The 27,035-nt window shown below is 42.9% G+C and overlaps 1 protein-coding gene across 7 annotated transcripts in view; it reads right to left on the bottom strand.

Annotated features, from left to right (window-relative positions):
• The window catches only part of PPP6R3 (protein phosphatase 6 regulatory subunit 3), a 1,665,951-nt gene that overhangs the window by 1,588,658 nt on the left and 50,258 nt on the right, over positions 1 to 27,035 (bottom strand). Inside the window, exons 1-4 of one of the 7 annotated variants that reach the window (XM_086957828.1) lie at positions 16,258 to 16,354; positions 16,091 to 16,164; positions 15,920 to 16,007; positions 15,741 to 15,827 (exon numbers count right to left, since the gene is read on the bottom strand). The exons of 5 other annotated variants lie outside the window; for them this stretch is intronic. The gene's annotated coding sequence lies outside the window, so the exon portion shown is untranslated. Of the gene's footprint in view, positions 1 to 15,740; positions 15,828 to 15,919; positions 16,008 to 16,090; positions 16,165 to 16,257; positions 16,355 to 27,035 lie in introns of those variants that run through there. One more of the 7 variants, XM_086957835.1, reaches the window with a different exon arrangement.

Below are 27,035 nucleotides of genomic sequence, written 5' to 3'. Positions count from 1 at the left end.
CGTCCCCTCCTCCCTGTGACAGCGGAGACAGTCTGGTGAGGCAATCAGTCCCGCCCGCCAAAGACGAACCCTCGTATAGTAGACCCTATGCAGATATTTGAACTGGATATGGCTAAGACGCATCTCTATGGCGGCACCCCTGGGTGCGGCCAGGGTCTCCCTCCAATCTTCCTCCTCTAGCCCACCTACGTCCTCCTCCCAATGCTCCCTAAGCTTCTGTAGTGTGGGGGAACTGTTTGTGACCAGTGTCTGATAAGAGATTTTCTTCGTCTCCAGATCCTCCATAAACACTTTTGCCTCCAGTGGGCTGAATTCGGGGAGAGTCTCTAACCGCTCTAGGCAGGGGGGACAGGGCGTGGCAAAATTGAAGGTATCAGAAGAATTGGGATTTGGGCATCTCAAAGCCGTCCCTAAAATCCTGGAAGGATTTAAGTGTTGTACCATGCATCACGTCCCCAAATCCCCCCGCCCCCCCCCCCCCAGGAACTGACCCAACGTAGAGTTGACCTGGTGAAAACAGCTCGGGGCTATAAGGTACGGGTCATGCTGCAGTTGATACAGCAGGCATGGGAGCGCCGCCATTTTAAAAATCGCCGACCTGCCATATATGGTAAGCGGCATTCGAGACCAGGTTTTGAGGTCGGCCCGTACGCGATCCCCGACAAGCACCCGATTCTGCTCCCAGGACCCGGCCGGGACATCCGATCGGAATACAGCAAATAAGTAGGGCGACAGAGGGCACCCCTGCCGGGTACCGCGCCAAATCTGAAATGTAGAAGAGACTGCTCCCACAACGCGAACCGAGGCCGTTAAGTCAGTGTACAGAAGGTGCAGGTTGGACATGAAACTAGGGCCCAGGTTAAGCCACGGAAGCAGTGAAAACAAATACACCCAACTTAAAGAGTCGAAGGCTCTGTCCAGGTCAGGCAGGAAAAACACAGCTTGCTGCCCAATGCCCTTAACTGCCTCCAATGCCACATGCGCCCGTCTGATATTGTGTCTGGTCACTCTCTTTTGAGATATAGGGAAGGAGCCGATTGGCCAAAGCCTTGGCCGCCATGTTGAGGAGAGAGATCGGACGATAGGAGGAGTGCTGCTCCAGGGGAAGATCCGGCTTGTGAAATACCACCACCTCCGCATGCCTCCAATCCGGGGTAGCCTGCCTGATCTCTGGCCTCCTCCAATGCCGCCCGATAATGCGGGGCCAACTGGGTATTGTATTTCTTGAAGAACTCACTCGGGAAGCCATTTGGACCGGGGGCCTTCCCAGAGTTCAACTCCCCCCAGGGCGGTGCCCAGTTCATCTGTCAGGGAAAGATCCAGTTTCTCGCACCTCATCAGATACAGTCCTAGGGGGCAGATCTGCTATGAATTGGTCAACCTGATCAGCCGACAGGCACTCCCGCGGGGCATATAGCTCCGCATAATACAGAGCAAAACTCTCCGCCAGCTCTCTTGGGTCAGTTAACAGATCCCCTGTTCCATCTAAAATCCCGGGCAACTTCTGCGCATGAAAGGCCCCTTGACAGAGCCTATGTAACATTTTATTAGATGTATCCCCCCACTGACAAATTCTACTGCGGGCGGCTAGGCACACCCGTCTGGCCTCATCCATGAGCAACGCAGCATAGGACTGCTGCGCCAGAAGAAGCTGGCTCACAGCACAAGCCTCTCCGTCAGTCGTGCTCGACGCTCCAAGTGCCCCACCTCGGCCTCCGCACGCACCAAGGCCTCCCACCTTCACCGCACCAGGCAACATCTATCCCCCGCAGTGTAGGTTTCAATGCTTCCCACAGCATAGCGGCACTAAAGACTGATCCCACATTCCCAGTGAGATAATTGGAAATCGCCTCGCGCATGTGTCGTCTATAATCCTCTTGTTGAAGGTGCCACACAGACAAGCGCCATAGGAATGGCTGCCTTCCCCAACGCAACCGAAGCTCCACAGACACCGGCGAGTGATCAGAGAGGCCCCGCGGGAGAATCATTGCCGATTCAACATGTCCAGCCTCTGCCAGCGGAATATTGATTTAATTCAGTCTTGAGAAGCACCCGAGTACAGCAGAAACTAATGTATATTCTCGTGTATCACCATGTAAATGCCTCCACGAATCTAACCAGTCCAGACCACTCACCATACCCTGTAGCTTTGTGGGGTGGCCCATGTAGGTACCGCCTCCCTGCCGAAAGCTATCTTTGGTGATATCCAGGACATCATTCCAGTCGCCTCCAACCGCTGTCAGCACATCCGGGATGTCTGCCCAGACCATGTATAGCTTCTCAATCAGGGACCACTGTAATGGCGGCTAAGCATAGACAACCCAAGACCAGAGGAACCTCCCCCACCATACCCTGCACAACCAGATACCTTCCTTGTGTGTCCGTCCAGAGCTTTGTGTGAGTGTAGGGGATTCTACGTGTATGTATAGCCACGCCCCTGGACCCCCCTCACAAACCCAGCATGATAGACCTACTGATAGCCAAATCTCTGCAGATACGGTGCTTTAGTGCCCATCAGATTGGTTTCATGTAGGAGGAGGAGGATGTCTGCCCCAAGTCGCTTTGCCTGTCGCAACTCCGCTCCCCGCTTGATCTTGTCTAATACCCCACGGACATTCCAACTAAGTATACGCAGGGTACTATGGGGGCCCCAGGGGTTTATCAGCGGAATGAGTCATCTGAGAGTTGCTTCAGGTATCTCACGGACATAACAACAAAGAAAAACCAAACAAATGGGACCCCCCCAAAGGCTGTGCAACCCCACCCCCACCCTAACAAACCCATCCCCAAACAAGCAACCCCCCACCCTCTATACCTCAAAACAGTTAATACCTGTTGCGGCAAGGTGGGCACCCCATCCCAAACGTGGGCCCAGAGATCCCCCATACCAATGAATCCCCACCCCAACAACCCAAATCATCTTAGTCCACCCCCACCCAACATCAAACCCTGAGAAGTGTGTGGGGGGGGGGGGCCATATCATATTCTCCTCCCGCAGCCAATAACTAAAAACACAGAACCATAGATTTCCCGCAAAGGGGAGCCAGCAAACCTCCATAAAGCATACGCATTACACAAGTCACAGGTTCCCTGCTCAGTGCCCAGAGGCTGGGGGTCCCCGGGCCGAGGCCCCTTCAGAGGCAGAGCGCTGTCGTGACCGGGATCACCAATTCCCTTCCCGGTGAGATCCCCGGGCATTCTGCGATGGGGCCTCATTCACAGAAGAGTCAGAGTCCAGTCCCGACAGGGTATGTGGTCGCACTCTCATCGTCTCATCAGTCCACTTAAAGAGCTCCTTCGGGGTATCAAAAAAGTGAGTGCGTGCTTGAAATACCACTCAAACAGGCGGGAAACAGAAGAGCATATGAGAGTTTAAGGTCTCGAAGGGAATGATTCTTTTTAATCCTTCCATAAATGCTTTAATAGCAGGCACTTTAAATAAAGACAGATGTCTATTTTGTAAATATGATGCAATTGCTGCCAGATGTAGGCATATAGATGAATATGCAAAGTTACATCTTTGTAAATGTAGAAGGTAGCAAATGATATTTTGGATGGAAGCATCTAGGGGATCAATTTGGTTATTGTTGCAGTAAATGGCAAATCTTTTCCATTTAGCAACATAGCAAGCTCTAGTAGTAGGTCTTCTGGCTTCTTTAATGATATGCATACAGTCTCGTGGTAGGTTAAGATATCCAAACTCTAAGACCTCAGGAACCAGATTGCTAGATTCAGTTGGCTTGGATCTGGATGTCTGATGTCTCCATGGTTCTCCATGGGCAAGTCAACCGTTGTGTGTAACACCACGGTTGACTTGCCCATGTGGGAGCTACTAAAATCAGTTTGAGCGACTGTTGTCGTAGGTTGCGCGCTATTAGTGGTATTAGTGGTAGTGGCGGAAAAGCGTACGCAAATCTCCCTGACTAGTTCATCCATATCGCATTGCCCTTGGACAACAGATGTGGAAACCTGGCGGCAAAGGTTGGGCATTTTGCGTTTTCATGTGTGGCGAACAGATCTATGTCTGGATGACCCCACTTGTGAAAGAATGGTAGAAGAACTTGCGGATGTAGTTCCCATTCGTGAATCTGTTGTGTCTGTCGACTTTACAGATCTGCTATCTGACTGCGAACTCCTGGAAGGTGTTCTGCTAACAGATATAGGTTTGGTGGAATGGCCCATCTCCATATGTTCTGTGCAAGCTGGGACAGCTGTAGATAGGGTGTTCTCCCCCCCCCCCTGTTTTTGTATATAGTACATGTCTGTCATGTTGTCCGTCCGGATTAAAACAGCTTTGTTTTGTACTTGGAATGTTTTGAGCTCTAAGAATATTGATAGCAGCTCTAGGTGGTGGATATGGAACGATCTTTGTTGAATGGTCCATTGCCCTTGAGTTGTATGATGTAGGAGATGGGCTCCCCATCCTGTGAGAGATGAGTCTGCTGTAAGTATTATTTGTGGAACAGTTTCGAGGAACGGCCACCCTTTTGCCAAGTTTTTGGTGTAACTACTGCAGAGAGCGATGTGTGCGGCTGTCTACCAACACCAGGTCTGCTAGTTGTCCTTGAGCCCGATTCCACTGTTGTGCTAGACATTCCTGTAATGGATACATTTGCAGTCTTGCATATGGTACAATAAATATGCAAGATGCCATCATGCCTATTAGTCTCATGAACACTCTGGCTGGGAGAGTGTTGATGTTGAATCTTTGTGACTGAGGCTTGAATGCTCTGTATCCTTGCTGGACTGGGATACGCTAGAGCTGTAGACGTGTTTATTGTAGATGTACGAGATGGCTGTAGGTGCGACTTGGTGTAGTTGATTGTGAACCCTAAGTCGCGCAATGTTTGAATTGTCGGAGGTGTGTGTTGGACACACTGATTGAACGACTTGGCTTTTATGAGCCAATCGTCTAGATATGGGAAGACATGTATCTGTTGTCTTCTGAGATGTGCTGCTACTACTTCTAGGCATTAAGAAACAATGTCCTGATAGGTAAAGATGTGTAGGCAATTAATTATGCATGCATACAGCATTACTCAAAGAAAGAAGGAGAGTACTCATTGGTTTGAAAAAAGATAGTTAATCATCTTATATTGTAACACAAGTTCATGGTCGGAAATGATACAGTTAGAAGCAGCACTGCATAAAATGAATTAGTGACAACCATATAATACTTGGTGCTTAAAAAAGTGTCTGTGGTGAAAGTGGCGACGCAAGTGAAGAAGTGAACAGCATGGCCGGCGCACTGTGAGCAAAGAGCAAGTAATTTACAAGGGGGTGGAATAGTTGTCATGAGTACGACCAAATATGATCTTGAAATTCAAAGACAACTCACCAACCAGAAACACTATCGACCCCTCCCCAAAGATCCCCTGGAGGATATCCGAACTAAAATACTATCCATCACTATTGAAGCTAAAGACAGAGACATCATTACTAAGAAGGAATGTGACTTTCTAAACAACGCCAGTCCTCGTACACCTGTACTGTAAGTCCTGTCCAATACAATCTCAACCCACCAGGCAGACCCAGTGTCTCTGGGTGTGGATCCATCCTAGAACCTCTGGGGAAATACATACACTCCATCATAAAACAATTTGTTCCGGAGAGCGACACCTACATCCGTGATACAATGGATCTTATCAATACCATTGAGGATTTAGCATTTGACACTGTCAGGCAAGTCATGGCCGGACTGGATATTGAATCCCTTTATACAAACATACCCCACGATGAAGGCCTACAAGTCATTCATACCCTTCTTCTCTCCAGACCTCAACCCACACATATCCCAACAGACTTCATCATGAACCTCCTTCGAATAGCAATGAAGAAGAACTATTTACTCTACCGAGACACTTATCTACAAGTGAAAGGTCTTTCCATGGGCGCTTGCTTCGCCCCAAATTTTGCAATTCTGTTTGTGCATAACTTAAAGACCCTTATCTTCACACCCATCAATCCGTTCTTCCAAAGCATCAACCTTTGGCGAAGGTATATAGACGATGTGCTACTACTGTGGAACGGTACTGCTGAAACAGTGGACCCCTTTATCCATTGGCTCAACCATTCGCAAGAACATCTAAAATTTACCAACGATTGTAAACAGAATAATCTGCCTTTCCTGGATGTCACCATCCATGCAGAAGAGGGACAACTGGGTACTACTCTATACCGTAAACCGACCGAAAAGAACACCTTGCTCCTGCATTCCAGCTATCATCCGCGTGGCCTACGCGACGGATTACCGTATGGCCAATTCCTGCGGATTCGCCGTAACTGTAAATGGCGAAAAGACTACTTCAGAGAGGCAGAGACCCTTACAAAAAAGCTAATACACCGTGGCTATCCCAGACGTTTGGTAACTAGAGCCAAGAAAAGAGCGTGGTATTGTCACAGAGACTTTCTTCTCACTACCCAACCCAAGAAATCGATGACCAGGATGCCATTCGTCACAAAATTCAGTCCCCACAGTAATAAAATCAACAAAATTATCAGAAAAAACTGGCCACTACTACGCTCACATGAACAATTCAAAGAAGCCCCACTATTTTCTTACCAACGCGGCAACAACTTGGCCAGCCACCTGGTACATGCCATTACATGGCCACAAACCACCCATGGAAAATTACAGCCGCTTGGGGCCTCGATCCGATCGTGGGTCATTACAGATGCCAAAACTGTAGTGTATGCAACCTGACCACAAACACAAAAGAATTCAGTCAATGGTCGATCCCATAAATTGAACAAACATACAAACTGTAGATCACAAAATGTTATCTATGCGATCAAATGTCCATGCGCTCTCATCTACATTGGACAGACGACACAAATGATTAAACAGCGTATCATTCAGCATAAAAGCAGGATTAATTGCAAAACATTGACAGGACCCTTGGTAACACTACCTACAACTTGGACATCTGGACACTGACATTCTCTGGCAAGTGATAGAGAAACCCACATTGCCCACTCGAGGAGGCGACATCAAAATTCTCCTTAGCAAGGCTGAAAGTAAATGGATGACCATTTGCGATTCGGTCAACCATGGACTCAATACAATCGACGAATGGAACAGCACTGTCACCACCTGATGCATCAGACTGTCCACTGTCATTCTGAACCTATCCCTCTTACCTGACCCCCCACTGTTCACACAAGTACTACATCACTCTAGATACCACTCTAGATACCGTCCGTTTTACCAATCATATACTATACTGGTTGAATACTAGATTGCTAGCTCAATTAATGTATAAGTTGTCTCGAAAAAATACTGCCTTGAGTTAACCGTACTGTACAATATGTCTACATGTGATGATAATACTGCCTAAGGTTTGCCAAAAAGATACATGTGCCTAAACCTCTGCTGCAGAGATACTTATATGAACTGTTGAAAGATACGCTTGGTGAAAATGTTTGTATTACATTCCACTTGGTAAATTTGTTGTGTCGGTAATTCCGACTTTGCATAATGCCTTAGTTTCCCCGAAACCCTACCCTCCCCTTGCCACTGGAGAAATCATTATGTGCACGCCCAGTTCACGCCCTCTCTCCGACCCTCCGCTTGCTGCTGGTGACGTCACTCTGGATACACCCAGTTCACGCCCCCCTCCCTTTCTCCGACCCCGCCCACACGCGGAAGTAAAACACCTCCACCTCGCCGCGTCTCGGCTCCCTACGCTTGGATCTATCCCCGCATCGGCACGCCGATTCGCTCAGGTATGTTCACAGTGCCCCCATGCAGGCTCCAGATGACCTTTTGCTCTGCCTTCCGAAATGTACTTCAGGCTGTCCCTGACCTAACTACAGAGGCTTCAGCATAATCCATAGATGATTTCTGTCCACGCATCGGAATTGACTTCAGGTAATTCCTTGGCTTTTCCCTGCACACCGTCCCCTTTCCCAGTCACCACCGGATTTTTCCCCGAAACTCTTTTCCTTTCCTTGCAGCACGCCCCAACACAGACAACCAAGTCCTGATGACGATCCAAACTAATATGGATCGAAACGCCGTCGACCTAACAGCTCATTAACAGGCGTACTCCTCCTTTGTGGCTCTACATCAAATTGAAAGAACTTTTATAAACTGTGATATCACGTTGTCACACGTTTTTGAGCCACCCACTGTAAATTACTTGCACTTTGCTCACAGTGCGCCGGCCATGCTGTTCACTTCTTCACTTGCGTCGCCACTTTCACCACAGACACTTTAAGCACCAAGTATTATATGGTTGTCACTAATTCATTTTATGCAGTGCTGCTTCTAACTGTATGATTTCCGACCATGAACTTGTGTTACAATATAAGATGATTAACTATCTTTTTTCAAACCAATGAGTACTCTCCTTTCTTTGTGAGTAATGCTGTATGCATGCATAATTCATTGCCTACACATCCTTACCTATCAGGACATTGTTTCTTAATGAACCTTACTTACCCAGTCCTGAATTGGTATATGGGTCACGCTCCTGTAAACTTTACAAGCTACTACTTCTAGGCACTTTGTGAACACTCTTGGTGCAGTTGTTACCCCGCATGGAAGGACTTTGAATTGATAATGCTGTCCTTCCAGTACAAACCTCAGATACTTCTTGTGAGAAAAATGTATGGGAATGTGGAAGTAGGCGTCCTTTAGATCTAGCGTTGTAAGGAAGTCGCCTTGTTGCCACAATGGGAGCAATTGTTGTAAAGTGATCATATGAAAATGATCTGAGTGTATATATTGATTGAGGGGCCTGAGGTCGAGAATTGGTCTCAGTGTCCAGTCCTTTTTGGGTATTAGAAAATACAGAGAATAAACCCCTGTTCCTTGATGTTGTAAGGGAACTATTTCTATTGCGTCCTTTTGAAGAAGTTAAAGGACTTCTTGGTTGAGCAGTATAAGATGTTCTGCAGACATTGGAAGCTTCCTGGGTGGTATGTGTGGAGGGGTAGCTGTAAGTTCGAGGCAGTAGCCATACTGGATAATTTGTCTTACCCACTTGTCTGTTGTGATGAAATTCCAGACAGGTAGGAACTGTGTTAGTCTGCCCCCACAGGAGTGGAGTGCTGTTGGGGGAGCAGAGGGAAGACACTGTTTTGTGGTGGAAGAAGTTCTATTGTTGTTACCTTGACCTCTTCCTTAATTGTTGTTGCCTTTATAGCCTCCTCTAAAATATCCTTTACTAGAGGATGTCTTTGTATTGGATTTGAAGGAAGATTTATTGTCTGCTCCAGTCGGTTTGGAGCCTCCTCTATAGAAGGAGCGACGAAAGGAGCCTCAAGCTTGCGTGGATTGCAAAGCTCCCATAGATTGGCTGTATCGGTATCTTTCTTCATTACCTCAAGTGCTGCGTCTACCTCTGGTCCAAAATGTTTGAGGGGTGGAAAATTCTTACAGATCGCTAATTTATATAGCGACCAGCCTATGGGTGTGAGGAAAATCTTTACACAGGTTACCAAATTTACAGAACTACTTTTGTCAAACAACAATTGTTGGACAAGGGAAAATATATCCAAGTGGTCAAGTTTTATAGACTACGTGTTTTTATATGGCAAGGCAATGAGGAGGACTTGCTTTCCTTTATTGAAGGATTAATTTAGGGGATGAGAACCTGAGGTTTACATCTTCCTATAGTAATGAGACATGCGACTTTATGGATATTAAAATTAAACATGTAGACGGGAGTTTGATGGTAGAATTATTCACTAAACCTTCTGACCGGAACACAATGTTACATTTTGCAAGCTACCATCCCGCAAGCCTAAAAAATAATATTCCATTTGGTCAATTTAAGGGTGCGAAGCAAATGAATACGAAAAACATGCCAAAGTTTTAACTAGGAAATTCTTAGAGAGAGGATACCCTAAGCAAATGATAAAGGCGGCGTACAAACGTGCAAAATATTACAATAGAGCTAGTTTATTTGAACCCAAAAACACACAAGAAAAACGGGATAAACCGATTGGGTGTGTAACTAATTTTTCAAATATTTCCAATAGGGTTAAAAACTTTATCAATAGTAATTGGAAATTAATAAATGACACAGACGGAGTCCCGCTACCGAAACCAATATTTGCGTTCAGGCGGAACAAGACAATAAAAAAAAAACTGTCTAGTACACACATACTCTGACAAATCAAAGGAATCAGATCAGCACCATTGATGGAACATCACCAATGGGAAATTTCCCTTGTGGAAATTGCAAAAATTGTAGCTCTGTGATAAAAGAACCAATAGTGAAATACGGCAAAATAACCCATGTTCACAAAATGTTCCTCAACTGCAGGACGCAAAACGTGATATATGATAAAATGTCCCTGCGAAAAGGCCTACATTGGCGAAACCCAAAGAGAAATAAGACTTAGATTGAATGAACACGGATCTGCGATTCGTGCAAGAAAACAAAACGCACCTTTGGTAACCCACTGGCAAGAGAAAGGACACCAGATGGAGGACCTTAAATGGTGCATAATAGAAGTAGTCAGCCTAAACAAAAGGAGGAAACTTAACGACTAAAAGAAAGAAAAGAGAGCAATACCATATGTACCGATTTGATACATATAGAACAGGCCTGAATAATAGAGAAGAGTGGGAAAGAATCCTGTGATACAAAATTCCCAGTTGTAAACGTTAATCATTGCATTCAACTACTTTATGAAGCAAATAATGTAAGGGTGAAATGAGCATTGGATCCTAACACAAGTGATCTATCCATAGATAAAGATATACCAAATAAGGACCAAATAAGAAATAGAGCCCAATACACGTGATTTACCCCTAGATAAACAAATAACATAAGGAATGGGTGAAATCGTCAATATGAATTTGATCTATGCGAGTTATTTTGATATAATTCGATATATGGAACGTGTCTAGAGACAACTAAATAAAAAAAACGTAAAGCGCAAGGTACCATTAAGAATGAACATACAGTAAAATAGGTAATCAAATAGTGGTATTTGAATAAATTCTAATTGTAAATAGTGCGCAGAACGAAAATTTTGCCATAGCGCAATAGAAAATGGACTATAAGGCACAAAACTGAAGGCTACCTCCCATTCCAAAATAGCGCTCTTGCGAATACGCAATATTTGTAAGTTTGAGGAACAAGCTTGAATGTAAAATCCAAAACTGTGCCACAGAAAATGTTCCACAGGAAATGTCGAAACCAATTCCCTATTTGAAAATCAAACTTATTGAAATGAGTTTTAAAAAGAAACACAAAAACAAAAACATAGTTCTAGGTTTGAAACCTAAACGATACTGGAATGTGCAAATATTGAATCCGGTTATACACTATTCAAGGACTAAAAAAGGTAGAAAAATAGTCCCATGCACTCCACACCACTGGATTCAAGCAAGCCGGGCTGAAGACGGCTGGAATGCCAGAAACCGGTCTTCGGAAGTTGGTTTCCGGTCCAGGGAAGGCATGGCTTGGCAGTTCGGGCTGGACTGTTCCCATGAGGCACAGGGTCAGACTGATTTGCATATGGCCATGTCTGAACTGGGGTGGTGTGGAGTGCAAAAAAACGATGGATTTAGGCCCAGATCTCTGTACTGGGGTGAATGTATGACATTGTTCTGCATTCTGTCCATCACCTGTGGTTTTAGAAAAATAAATACTTAAAGCGGGTGAAGAAAAGGGACTATAAGGTATAGAACTGAGGGTCAGTCCCATTCCAAAATGGCGCTGCTGACAAATGGGCGATCGTCGAACATAGAGTGGCGCCATAGAAAATGGGCCATAGGAAATATTGAAAGCAATTCACCACTTTAAAATGGTGCTTAAGGGAATGCGCGGCCAGACCAATATTGAATAAAATACAAGCTTACAGTTTACAGCTTTGAGTTGGCAAAAGAGAGAACACTGGAAGGTGTAACGATAGAATTAGGCTATATATTACAAAAAAACTAAAGGAAGAATCAAAATGGCCCTGTAAAATTAAGATTAAGACTATTCACTTTCTATAACATTGGAGTAAAGATAAAACATCTGTGTAGAAAAATAATTTACCTAAACACAAGATGGCTATAAATAGGACTATACACCGGCTTGTTTAAACCCACTACAAGATGGCGGCCGTGTAAACTGGATTAGTTCAAACCACACTAAACTATCAGTCCTAATAATAGTCAATTAAGCGTTCAATTGCCAATTAGGCACGCCATAAAAGGGAAGCCACATCTTCCCTAAACTCACTTGCAGAAAGAGAAGGGAGGACGTCGATCTGAACTCTATCTATAAGTAAGTACCAGAGGGAGGACTATACTTTGATGGTAAACTTGAGCCCTTGGGAACAAAAACGAATGGGTTATACCCGTTTCTTTACAGTTTGGAACAATTTAAAAATTCCAAACCAGTGGCATTGCTCAAATAAAAGGAAGTAATGACAGAAGACGCCGTAGAAAAAACATTTGGGAAATACCCAAGGTAAGAAGATTGCTATTGATTGGAAAATTTGGTGGACAGGATCACATAATAAGACTCAATAACTAACTTAATTTCCTTATTTGTTTTAGATTTAAAAGAGGGAATCCATGATCTTTAGAGGAAATACGTCCTCCCCACACTCTCTAAAAGATTAGCGGTAAGAATAAGTGCGATTTGGGGCATAAGGAAATAAGAAACGAGCAATAAAAAGCGGAAATTTGTGTAATAATGATACAAAATTTCCCTTAAATAGGAAAAAATACCGCCTCTTCATAATTAATTCAGGAGAATGTTCAAGACCATGTTTTAAGGTAATTGTTTATTTTAGATATATGGCAAGTATAATGCAGAAAGGATTAAAATTCCTAATGGCATTTTATCTTCCTGCAGTAAAATACAGGAAAATAATACGCCTGGATATCAGAATAAACTTGCCAGGAAGGAAATATTCCCTAGGTAAGAAACATTTGAATAAATCCAGGGTTTGATCATGATAAAGACGAAGGGCAGAGTTAATGGTCTCTCTTTCCTTCGTAATACAGCTTGACTTATCTGAAAGCTCCCAAGTTTTTATGCGCACAGGCTATTGGAGGTCCCGTGCAGACCCAATAGGTATGAGACATCTCATTGCTGAACGGTTCCAAAATTATAAAATAGAACCGTTTAATAGACTGGTGAGAATTTCTTGATGGGTTACCAAATAAGAGGGAAAGAATACATATATATATACCTAAATAAACAGTCAGGGATTGACATAACGAATGAATAGACAGTTTATACATGTTTAACACTTAAGATAGGAGAAAACCACGAGCAGGTTCATTGATTTAACTAATTGTTATTGTATACCTTTCGAGATGTGTTTGTAATGAACAACAAAGTCCTGAAGAAGGTGCATATTGTGTAGATCACCGAAACGCCACGTCGACAATTTGTTTGCTAATAAATGTAGTTGCAAAGAAAAAAAATATTCTGAAAAATTGTGAATTTGAAAGTTCATCAATTATGTTTTTAAATATTGTGATCAAGTTTAAAAATTGTATAAAGTGACTTCAGTACTGTATTGATATTTTAACAAGATGCTTAATAAAGAATACATATCGAAGCTCATGTGTGAAAGTGTGCCCTTGTCCAACAATTGTTATTTGACAAAAGTAGTTCTGTAAATTTGGTAACCTGTGGAAAGATTTTCCTCACACTCCTGGTCGCTATATAAATTAGCGATCTGTAAGTATTCTCCACCCCTCAAAGATTTTGGAAAAGGAAATTTGTTTTTTTGTATTTGTTACCCATTCCTTTTCCAGTAAAAGGGTATCTCCCTCTATACTTAGTTACCTCTGGTCCAAACAATTGATGTTGGTTGAATGGCAGAATGGCTGATTTAAGATGGTAGTTTGCACTTCCAGCTTAAATCCTGAAATGCGTAGCCACGCAGGACGTCCAAGTAGGACACTAGTGTTTACAGCTCTAGATGCAGTGTCTGCATATTCAAGTACGCACTTCATTGAGGCATTTGAAATTAACTTGCCTTCTTGTATAAGGTAGTTTGCCTACACCTTATATTGGTCAGGTAGATGTTGTAATAATGTCTAACTGATCATAGTGAGCCCTATAATATCTTGTAGGAGGGCTTGTGTGATAGCAATACGCCAGGTATTGGTAGCTTGTGCAGCTATCCTTTTGCCTGAAGCATCTATTACCTTAGATTCTTTATCAGGGAGTTGTGCTTCACCTGATGTCTGAGTTTGCTCTTTTTCTAGCATTTGACACGGCTAGGGAATCTAAGGGTAGCTGTCCTTTATTGAAGCCAGGATCCCCAGGAGCAGGCCTGTACTTTTTCTCAATTCTAGGGTTTTAAATCCTAGCACGTACATGATTTTTAAATACTTCTGGAGCATGTTTGACGACCCCTTTAATCATAGGAAGAATTTGAACAGACCTTTGTGATCGTTCAAACTTATCTAATAAAAAGTCTTCCTCTGCCTCATCTGAATGCATGGTGATCCCATGATAGATGGCAGCCCTATTTTGTAGGTACCCAAAACCAATGTTGTCTTCTGGGGGAGAAGGTTTTGATGAAAATGAATGTGGGTTAGGAATATCTGGCATATCTTGTGGGTTTGGGTACTCCCAATCTGGATCATCAACAGGGTAGGGAAAAGGCTGAGCTGGGCCTACCCCTCTCCATATGCTATACTCATCATTTGGAGGTGTATGTGGTGAAGAATGAGGAGGAGAAATTTCAGGAGAATTTTGAGGTGAAATGTTAAGAGGAACAGGAGGAGAAGGAAGTATAGGAGAAGGGTGCATAGGAGATATGGCAGAGTCCTTCTCGACAGGCACTGCGTCTGATTTCCTCTTCCTGTGTGGTGTAGTGGATACATGATTAAAAGAGAAAGAGTACCCTTCTAGTCAACACCCACAGGAACAGGGTAATAAATGCGAAAAAAAGGAAAAATGTTCCCTGGGTTCTTGATTACAGTGGGGAACTAAATTATTCACACCTCACAACATACTCTCATTCAGCCTGTTCATCAATAATATGCTGTAGTGGAACCACAAAGACAGGAACTATTTTGTGTACAAAAACTTTAACAATTTATTATAAAAACAGATATTTCTTAAAAAGGTGGTTGATACAATATAAAACATGAATTCATTACACAAAGTTAAACAATGTCAGTCTAATCAATGATGTCTAGATTTCAATGTTTTTTTCAGATCTATGGGTACAAGAATACACAGATCAGCATACTATTGAGGACATCAATTGCAATAGCACATAATTATAAAATGTACAAAAACAATACATCCCCTACGGGGTAGTCGACGCGTTTCGGTGGTTTGTGGCAGTGTGCCCCACCTTCCTCAGGACAGTTTTGATGTACACATCTATCTGTGAACAGAAAATGCCAATATAAGAATACATTTATTGTATCATTAAACGTTTTTTTGTCTTTTTTATCGCATCCTTTCTCTTTTCTGTACTTGTCTATCATTATTTGTGGTTCCACTCTGCATTTATGACACTATGGTGACCCTTGGAGTCGACCCCCCCCATTTTTATAAAAAAGTCAAAGATTGGACTAGGGTATATGGGCACACATTCATACATTCATTTCCCTCCATTTTAGATAACATTCAATCACACATGATTGTATACCTTTAAAAATATCCCTTTCTGCTTAGGATATTTGATTGAAGAACTTCTAAGGCGGCTAGTTCTAGTCTCGCCCTACCGATAAAAAAGGAGGATATAATTTAGAAACATTAATCTGATAATTAAATGTTTAAACATACTGTGTTTGTTCTATATCCTACCTTCTGTATTTAAACAGGCATTTTACATTGTTCGCAGTATATATATACTTTTCTCAATTTTGCTGGCAGTTTATGTTCAATTCTGCCCTGTGGGGAAATGGGGAGTAAACATCTTAAACTCTCCCTCCTTGCCTTGTAAGTAGACTATTCTCATTTATGTATACTATTTATTTACGCACCTTAATTAGGATAATCAGGTCTTTACATCGGTGTAGACTTCTCTGTGGTGGTCTCAATAGTTTTAGATATTTTTAGATATTGTTTAATCTGAAACAGTGGGAATGATATTTTTTAGTTACATGCTCCCATTGTTTTCTAGCCCCCTTTCCTCTCCTAGTAACCTTGCTTACCTGTTTATCTTGTGGTGTTGCAGGTGTAATGGGTTCCAGTTCACCGTTTCTCTAAAAAAGTTTTTCAATTCCACCTATAAGAACAGAGCATGAATGAACTGTAATCGATTCCCTTTCTAGATAAGTGAGACTTTTTTTCACTACTCAATATTCCTTATGGCGCTCACCTTCTAGAGTTGGATCTGCATTCCTGAAATGATTGGGCCCTCAAAACTCCCGTGATGCTATGGACTTCCTTCAATTGTCCTTCCTAGCTCGGGGTTCTATGAGAGAATATTGTAATGTTATCCCCTTTGTGTCTTCTAAGATGTGTTTAAAAAACATTTTCTAACTACGAGTGAAACATTTTCTATAATAATATACACCCATCCAAGGATCCTTCTCTGTTTATAATAAACTCTAAGTCGTTAATGTTACCCTTTTGTAGGCAGTTTTATGCGTACACGCTGCATGTTGGCCTTCATTTCTTGCTGAATGCCCACAAACCGCTTATCACGCTTCGTACTTACTAAAGCCATAGTTGTGTTACGTAATGGCTATTCATATACTCGTTACCTTATTCTTGTTTGGGCCTTACGTTTTTAGTTACTTGTTCACCGACCTGCTTAGCTGATGCAGGTTTACTTAGTACTCCGATTCGATCATTTTTTTAAAAAAACGGAGCATGCTACTTACAGAGTTTCGCATAAACCCATACTAACAGTCCCTCTCATTTTGAAGCCTCTAATTCTAAATATATTTTGAATTATAAAACTCTCCCTTATAGCTTCCTAGTATTCCACGTTATTATACTGTGGTAGTTTGGGTATAAAATCTATTGACGGCATTCACTTTTTCCGATCCCGCTTTGGACTATAACTAACGTTTAACCCACCTTTATAGTTTGCTAATACATAGGTGTTCCCCATGCGCGTATCAGCCTCTTACCGTGTTGCCGGTTTTTCGACTCCTCCACCGATGTATTTCCAGATCCCGGTTATCGAAGAGACACGTTATCCTACCCGGTCTCTTTTTAAAGTGGGTCTCAAACGTCTCACCTTCCTCATCTAGGTCACATGGCTCCTTTCTTTAATGAACATAGAGGAGGTATCTAGAGGGGGTTTGTCTATACTCTAGCATGGGCGCCATCTTTGAGTGCCTTATGATAGATATAATTATAATGGGCGCTCTTTATGATCAATAGAATACAACTTTCTTATGCTTATTCTTAAACAAATGTGTTTCCTTCCATTCAAATGAAACCTAACTCTTTCATCTATTTATATTTTGAGTACTATTATTGTAAGCAAATCAGCACAGTGTTGCATATGCGTGATTCTAACGGTATATCCTTTCCCATTCCTCCCGGTTATTAAGGCCGTCAGTATGTGTTTTGAATTTACACATAAAGAATTGCTCTCTCAATTTGCGTTTTTTCTCCCAATTGCCGCCTCTTCTTGACATTGTGATTTTTTCCACTACGCACCATCTAAGGTCGTCTACTTTATGGTTATGCTGCAGCGAGTGTTCAGTTAATGGGGCATTACACTTCTGAGTTCTGATGGCTGAGCGATGTTCATTCAGCCGTACCTTTACTTCCCTGCCAGTTTCACCGATGTATCCTAAGCCACATGGACATGTTATCAAATAAATTACATTTTTACTTTTACTTTTGTACATCTCTTTAGGGATATGTGTTCCCTCATTTAGGGTGATTTTCTGGCTTGGCATTATTAGTTTGCAATTCACACAGGAACTACATGGGTAGGTTCCTGTTACTCTGGTACCTGTCGTGATGCTCATTTGTTTATTTTCTGATTTTTCCTTATAGGTTTTCACCAGCAAATTTGATTGTTCTGTTTCTTCTATATGAATAGAGAGGTTTATCAATAATTCCTGTGCTTGGGTCTTGTAAATAGCTACAGTTCCTGTTTATTATGTTTTTTATTTTATTGCTCAACAGTGAATAGTTCGAGACAAACACTATTTTGTTCATTTCTTCTTTCTTTCTATTATTATTTTCAAACATTGCCTCCCGGTTATAGAATTTAGCTCTTTTGTATGCTTTTTTAATGATGCCCTTGGGATAGCCTCTATTTTGCAATTTAATCTTTAAATTCTCAGCATGAATCTCAAAGTCTTGTCTATTGGTACAATTTCTGCGAAGCCGCAGAAATTGCCCAAAAGGGATGTTATCCTTTTGACACCGCGGATGGTCGCTGTTATAGTGGAGCATAGTATTGCGATCCGTGGGCTTAACGTACAAATCCACAATCAGGACACCTTCCTTACTTTTGATTGTGATGTCTAAAAAGGCACATTCCTCCTGGCTCATGGTGGAGGTGAACCTCAAATTGGGATCCCCGCAGTTTAACCACTCGATAAATTCCAATAGTTCACACTTCTCTCCGTTCCAGATGAAAAATATATCTATGAACCTTGAGTAGTTTTCTATATTCTCATAAAATGGACAGGCCTCATTGTAAATATGCTTGTCCTCAAAGGCACCAACATAGAGGCAGGCCAGGCTTGGCGCACAGGTAGCCCCCATGCTGGTGCCCTGTGTTTGACAATACAGGTCCTCCTCAAATAGGAAGATGTTGTTTTTAGGAATAATCTCTGTTAGGTCAACTAAAAAAACTGAGTGCTCTGATAGATCCACATTCTCATCTTTAAGTAGTTCTCTTATTGTTTCTACTGTCGCAGATTGCGGTATATTTGTATACAATGATTCGATATCTAGCGATACCAACCATTGTTGTTCTTTATTGAATTTTATACCCTCTACCTTTTTAATCATCTCAGTGGTATCTTTAATATATGATCTCTGTTTTGACACCAGAGGCCTTAAAAATCTATCCACGTAGATACTCAGTGGTTCAGTCATGGAATTTAGACTCGAAACTAAGGGTCTCATGGGGGGGTTTTCCAGGTTTTTGTGCATTTTTGGCAGACCGTAGATTGCCCGTATAACTGGGTTGGTGTTTAGTAAGAATCCATATTCATCAGTACAGATGATTTCATCTTCCAGTGCTAGGTCCAATATTCTTTTTATGCTTAGCTGTAAGTTATCCCACTCCCTTTGTGTAGATCGTCTATAGTGTTCCTTCACTAATAAATAGTGACAGCATTTTCTCTCTATAGTCCTCAGTTTCTAAAATCACAATACTCCCGCCCTTGTCGCCAGGCTTTATTGTTATGTTCTCACATTTTTCTAGGTTATTGAGAGCATCCCTGCAGTCTTTGGACAAATTATTGTTATAGATTTTTGTTTCTTTTTTCAGCAAATTATCGATATTTCTCCACTGCTCTTTCAAAGAGTTCTACATTTTTGTTGACCATAGCTCTAGCTGGGGTCCAAATAGATATGGCCTTTAGACCGGACAGGTTTTCTTTTTCAGGTGGTTCAGTATTAAGAAAAAATGGATACATGACCTGTCTTTGTGTCAATGTAGATCTTTTGTAGAGGATCAGGTTGGAAAAGGTCTTCTCCTTGTGGAACCTTTGCCGGCGCCGATTTTTTCGGCTCCGGGCTTGGTTGCTGCTGGTCTTTAGCCTTAGGAATTGTTACTGCGTCCTTTGGCGTAGATTTCAGCACCGAAGGTATTGTTTTTGGAGTCTTAGGGTTTGAGCACATCTGAATCAGGCCTTGTAGGTTTCGGCACCGAAGATATTGGCTACGGAGTGGAAGCTGGTCTCCTCGGCCTCGAGGAGTCAGACGCTGGCTTCATAGTTTTGTCTGTAAAAGTAGACGGTTTCAGAGCGGGGACTTCTTTCGGTGCCGAGGGAGCTGGTGGGATCGGCACATGCGGCTTGCTTGGTATGGAGCTACCGGAAGGCTTGATTATTTTCTTCGGAGCCGGGCTCGATGGCGGGGCTTTAGAAGTGCTTTCGGTCGCGACTGGGCCCTGGAGGCGGAGGTTTGACCTTTGCCTTCGATTTGGGTGGTGGGTATGGGGCAGGGGCAGTAGTACTCACGCGCTGACCCGATGGTATGGAGTCATCGAAGTTGTCTACCTCGGATACGATTTGAAGATAGTCTGAATCTTCTTTGGGAATGAGCGGAACTTCATCGAAGATATCCACCGGTTCTAGAGCAGATCTCTGCATGTCGTGTCGACGGGCCCTCCGATTTCGAATGGTCTTCTTGGATCGAAAGGACACGCAGGCTGTACAGCTGGATTAGTAGTGTTCTGGCGATAAGCACAGGTTACAGACCTCATGATGGTCACTGTGTGGAAACTTTGCTCCACACTTGGGCCTATCCACAGTGAGGCCTACACCTCATGGAAAGGACGCCATTCAAAAGATGCCCCAACGCCCCGCGCCGATGACCGGAATCGAGCTGATGGAGTTAAGACGACGTTGGTCAATATCGAAAGTAGTTTGAATAAGTTTTTACGCGTCTAAGTACTTGAAAAGTAGATTTCAAAGCGGAGCGGAAAAGTTTCATTCGAACCCAGTGGCGGAAAAAAAACAATCCAAGGATGAAGTCGATGCCCATGCGCACTATCGTCAAAGGGAGGAGTCACCTATCTCGTGACTACAAAAGACTTCCAAGACGACAACAACATGCAATCATCTGAGCCCAACACCAGATGGCGATCTAATGCTAAGTGTACAATCTGCAGCTCATATGCCTCAAACATTATGTTCTCATATCTAATTTGCATTTATAAAAGTGCAGTTTTTTTGGTGTCTACGTTACCGGGTATAGTACCCTGGCATTGGACAATAGATCTTTGCCCCATGGCTGCTTAAGGTGACTCTTTATGGGTTTACAACCTTCATCATAATTAGCACTGTTCCATTAGTCCAAGTGTAGGTACAGTTCTTAGTCTTTGTTCATCCCTCTTGGGGTCTTTGTTTTGAGTCGGATGATGAACCGCGATTCCACTTGTCAAACGTTTTCATTCTATTTCCTCCACGCTCATTTTGTTCTACCATATGAATCCCATAATAACTCCTTGATCTCCTATCACTTTTTTTTTACAAACTGCCATGTGCTTGGCTGTAGCATATGACATGGCCTTGTTCTCAACAGCTTTGATATGTTCAAGGATTCGCTTATTTAACATGCACACAGTGCTTCCGATGTACTGTATCCCACATTTACACTCATTTATATAAACTACATGCGTTGATGTGCATTGAATTCTCTGTTCAATTTTGAAATTATTACCATTACGTTCATTGATGGAGCTTTTATTCTTTCCGATTTTACACGCCCTAAATGTATTGCATCTTCGAATCCTGTACGTTGGTTACTTAGCCAATTCTCTTGTTCTCTTTTTCTTTTCCTTTGAAGTGCTTGATATCAAATTATCTTTAAGTGATCTTGTTCTTCTGTATGTCATCATTGGTCTTTTCCTAATGATTTTCCTATATCTGGGTCCACAGCGATCAAATGCCAATATTTTTTGATTTTGGTTAGAATTAGACCACTTTCCTTGCTGTAAGTTGTTACAAAGCGTGGTAAGTCTTGTTTTATCTTGTGCTTTGTTTTTTAATGTCAATATTTCGGCTCTTTTTTTCTTATCAATTCTTTTCTTGCTCTTCTGTAGAATTCTCTCATTGTATCCTCTTGCACTTAGTCTATTCGTAGACTCTTGAATTTTGTACTCTGCATCGTTCTCTTTTGAACAGTTTCACTTCATGCAAGTGAATTCTCCATACGGGATACTGGCGATCAGGCTTTGAGGATGGAACCTTGTCCTGTGAAGTATACTGGTCGGGTCAGTCTTTTTGCGGAACAATGTGGAATGCATCTGATCTTCAATATAGACCTTTGTATCTAAGAAATCAATTTCTTTCTTGCTTGAGGTACAGGTGAATGACAGTTGGACGTTATTACTAATTTTAGGTTGTACTGATTGAAACTATGGTGGGCCATTCCATATTAGGAATAAATAGTATATATATATATATACATACACATACATATACATATATATACATATACACATATACACATACACACATACACACATGGAATATGCTACTTACCAGTATGCATCTGTTCTTGGCATAGAGGGCTGCAGAGTGGTACATTATGAATAGATCGCCATCTGGTGTTGGGCTCGGATGATTGCATTTGTTTTTCTCGGAGAGTCTTTTGTAGCTTGGTGACTCCTCCTTTGGTTGCTAGTTCGCATGGGCATCGGTTCCATCCTTAGATTGTTTTGCCATAGTAGGGTTAGATGGAGTAGTATGATCAAATACAGATAGACATGCAAATAGTAAGTGTATCTAAATAAGATATTGTTGGAACAGACACGGGTTTCCGGGGAGGCTGGGAGGGCATGTACCACTCTGCAGCCCTCTATGCCAAGATAGATGCATACTGGTAAGTAGCATATTCCGTTCGAGGCATATGGGCTGCAGTTGGTACATTATGAATAGACAATACAGCAGTTCTCTCCCTAGCAGTGGTCGCCCGTGTCTGTTGCAACAGTCTGAAATAAAGTCTTTAATACAGCTTGTCCCACTCTAGCTTGTTGTGTGCACATCTACACAATAGTGCTTTGTGAAGGTATGCGGTGTAACCCAGGTAGCTGCTTTGCATATGTCATCTAATGGAATGTTTCCCAAGAATGCCATAGATGCTCCTAGTTTACGTGTAGAGTGAGCTCTAGGAGGAACAGTTAATGTCCTCTTTGCTTTTAAGTAGCATATTTGTATACATTTTACAATCCATCTGGCAATGCCTGCTTTAGAGATTGGATTTCCCTTATGTGTAGGAGAAAACGCTACAAATAGCTGTTTTGTCTTTCTGAAAGTTTGTGTTCTTTCTATATAATACAATAGTGCCCTTCTGACATCCAATGTATGAAGGGCCCTTTCCGCTACTGTTTGTGGTTTTGGAAAGAAGACCGGTAGTTCCACTGACTGATTGATGTGGAATGCTGAAATTACTTTTGGCAAGAGTTTTGGGTTTGTTCTAAGAACCACTTTGTTTTGGTGTAACTGCATGAATGGTTCTTGAATTGTAAACGCTTGCAACTGACTTACTCTTCTGAGTGGAGTGATAGCTATGAGGAAGGCCACCCTCCATGTGAGGAATTGTATTTGACACCTATGCATAGGTTCAAAGGGTGGTCCCATTAGTCTGGTAAGTGCTATGTTGAGATTCCAGACTGGGGAAGGTGGTAGTCTTGGTGGAATGACTCTTTTGAGTCCTTCCATGAAGGCTTTAATTGCTGGTACTTTAAACAGGGAAAGATGTTGTCTGTTTTGTAGGTACGCCGCTATAGCTGCGAGATGAACTCTGATAGAGGTATATGCTAAGTTACATTGCTGCAAGTGTAGTAAATAGCAAATAATCTGTTTAGTGGATGCGTCCAGAGGGTTGATGTGATTACTATTACAGTGTACAGCAAACCTTTTCCATTTTGCTGCATAGCATGCTCTGGTGGTAGGACGTCTTGCTTGTTTAATGATTTCCATACAGTTTGGAGGTAAATCTAAGTATCCAAATTCTATGACCTCAGGAGCCAGATCGCTAGGTTCAATTGTTTGGGATCTGGGTGCATTATTTCTCCATGGTTCTGTGTAAAGTGCATGGGTAATAATCTTAGCTTTTGAAGTGGCACCTGTGATAGTTGCAGTAGCATGGTGAACCACGGCTGTCTTGCCCACATGGGTGCTACTAGTATCATTGTCATTGAGTGCTGTTGCAGTTTCCGAACCACTAATGGAATTAGTGGGAGAGGGAGAAAAGCGTAATCAAATTTGTTGGACCAATTTATCCATAGTGCATTGCCCTGGGACCGGTGGTGTGGGTACCTGGATGCGAAGTTATGGCATTTTGCGTTCTGATGATTGGCAAACAGATCTATCTCTGGTTGCCCCCATCTTTGGAAGAATGGCTGCAGTATCTGGTCGTGCAGTTCCCATTTGTGTATTTGTTCTGACTCTCTGCTTAGGATGTCCGCTATCTGATTTTGAACTCCTGGTAGGTGTTCTGCTAACAGATAGATCTTTTGAGGAATGGCCCATCTCCAAATGTCCGGTGCTAGTCTGGATAGTTGGAGAGAGTGTGTCCCCCCCTGTTTTTGAATGCAATACATTGCAGTCACGTTGTCTGTTCTGATCAGGACTGCCTTGTTGGTTATTTGCATTTGGAAAGCTTTCAATGCTAGAAATACTGCTAGTAGTTGATGTGCAGTTTCTTTTGCTGCACACTCCATTTCCCCTGCACTGTGTATTTGTCCATATGCGCTCCCCATCCAGAGAGCGATACGTCTGCTGTCAGTATCAGTTGTGGAATCGGTTCTAGGAACGACCGTCCCTTGGAAATGTTTGTTGTGTTCCACCACTTCAGAGAGCGATGCGTACGGTCGTCTACCAACACCAGATCTGTAATCTGACCTTGAGCCTGATTCCACTGTGTCGCTAGACACTCCTGTAGTGGACGCATCTGTAGTCTGGCATGTGGTATTAGTAGTATGCAGGAGGACATCATGCCTAACAGCTGCATAAACACTTGTGCTGGTAGTGAGTGTTGTGGTTGAAATCTTTGTATCAACTTGACCATTGTTTGTATCCTGATTGGATTGGGGTATGCTTTGGCTCTTTCTGTGTCTATAGTAGCCCCCAGGTATTGTTGAATCTCGTTTGGTTGTAGGTGGGATTTCTTGTAGTTCACTGTAAACCCTAGGTGGTGCAGTGATTGAATGGTCTTCTGGGTGTTGTGAAGGCATTCTTCTTGTGACTTGGCCTTTATTAACCAGTCGTCCAAGTAAGGGAAGACATGTATTTGTTGTCTTCTTAGGTGTGCTGCAACCACTGCTAGGCATTTTGTGAACACTCTTGGTGCCGTTGTGACCCCAAACGGAAGGACCTTGAACTGATAATGTTGTCCTTCCACTACAAACCTTAGGTATTTCCTGTGGGCTTTGTGAATTGGGATGTGAAAGTACGCGTCTTTTAGATCCAGTGTAGAAAGAAAGTCCCCTTTCTTCAGTAAAGGGAGTACCTGTTGGAGCGTGACCATGTGGAAATGTTCCGAATTTATGTATGCATTGAGAGGTCTGAGGTCGAAGATTGGTCTTAGAGACCCTAATCCCCAAAAAAGACGGAAGTATAGAGAGTATACTCCTGTCCCTTGTTGAGGTTTTGGAACCTTCTCTATGGCATGTTTTTGTAGCAGTGATAGTACTTCTTTTAACAATGTTATATGGTCTTGACTCATTGGACACTGTTTGGGGGGATGTTTGGTGGGGTAGCTGTGGGTTCTAGGCAATAACCATGTTGGATAATTTGTCTCACCCACTTGTCTGATGTGATGTTTTCCCAGACAGGTAGGAACTGTGATAGACGTCCCCGACCGGTGTTATGTGGTCTGGGGGGAGTTGTATTAAGTCACTGTTTTGGTGTTGGGGAGTTGCGGTTGTTATTATTTCCGCGACCTCTACCCTTGTTGTTACCTCTGTAACAGCCTCTTGAATTACCTCTGGGTGATGTTGGTGTAAAAGAGGTAGATTGCGGACTTGTTCCTGTACTTTGAGCCCCCTCTATAGGTGGATCTACGAAAGGAACACCTTTGTGTTGGCTGTTGTAATGCTCCCATTGACTTAGCCGTTTGTGTCCTTTTTCATCTTTTCTAAAGTCTGATCTGTGCCATAGCCGAAAAGTGTCTTCTGATCAAAAGGTTGGTTCAATAAACATGTTTGTACTTCTTGTTTGAACCCTGAGACTCTAAGCCATGCATGTCTTCCTATCATGATACTGGTGTTGATGGATCTTGCTACAGTGTCTGCTGCGTCCAGGGCGCATTTACTGGAAGTGTTAGTTATTATCTTTCCTTCCTGTATAAGCTGATCTGCCCTTTTCTGATGTTCTTTAGGGAGATGTGTGATGAGCTTTTCTAACTCATCATAATGCGCCCTATCATAGCGTGCAAGTAGCGCTTGTGTATTGACTATGCGCCAGCTGTTTGCCGCTTGTGATGCTACTCTTTTCCCTGATGCATCTATTAATTTTGACTCTATCAGGTGGAGGGGCTTCTCCCGTAGATAATGAGTTTGCTCTTTTGCGAGCATTGGAAACTACAAGCGAGTCCAGAGGTACCTGACCCTTAATAATGCAAATGCTACTTACCAGTATGCATCTGTTCTTGGCATGTAGGGCTGCTGACATTCATATATGTGCATAGATCGCCGCCTAGTGTTGGGTCCGGATGATTGCACATTGTTGTCCTGGAAGAGTCTTCGGAGTATCACGAGATAGGTGGCTCCTCCCCTGGACAACAGTGCGCATGGGCATCGACTCCATCCCCAGATTGTTTTTAGCCATTGTGGCCGAGATGGAGTGAACTTTGTGAGTGATGACCATGCTATGAAATGTATGTAAATACCGCAGCTGCTACAGGCGCCATGGAGGAGGGCGGGCGATATGAATGTCAGCAGCCCTACATGCCAAGAACAGATGCATACTGGTAAGTAGCATTTGCAGTTCGAGGCATGTGGGCTGCTGAATTCATATCTGTGCATAGAATACATAGCAGTCCCTCCATTAGCGGCGGCCGCCCGTGCCAGCTGCAGCAGTTTGGAAAAGTGTCTTGAGAACAGCCTGCCCTACAGCTGCCTGCTGCTTGGAGTGCACGTCTACACAGTAATGTTGAGTAAAGGTATGTGTGGTAGACCATGTGGCTGCTCTACATATGTCCTCTAAGGAAATGTTTCCAAGGAAGGCCATCGAGGCCCCCAACTTTCTGGTGGAGTGGGCTCTTGGTGTAAGAGTGCGTTTAGCTTTTGCATAACAGATCTGAATACATTTCACGATCCACCTAGCAATACAAGCCTTGGAAATAGCGTTACCTTTGTGGTGTGACGCAAAGGCAACGAAAAGCTGCTTAGTTTTTCTAAAATCCTTGGTCCTGTCAACGTAATACATCAGGGCCCTTTTGACGTCAAGGGGGTGGAGCATCCGCTCCGCCAGTGACTCAGGATTTTGAAAAAACACC

Source organism: Lissotriton vulgaris, chromosome 2_1 (assembly GCF_964263255.1).
Source record: "Lissotriton vulgaris chromosome 2_1, aLisVul1.2, whole genome shotgun sequence".
Classification (NCBI taxonomy): domain Eukaryota; kingdom Metazoa; phylum Chordata; class Amphibia; order Caudata; family Salamandridae; genus Lissotriton; species Lissotriton vulgaris.
The sequence above is the reverse complement of the archived record's forward strand: the minus strand, read 5'-3'. Positions and strand labels throughout refer to the sequence as shown.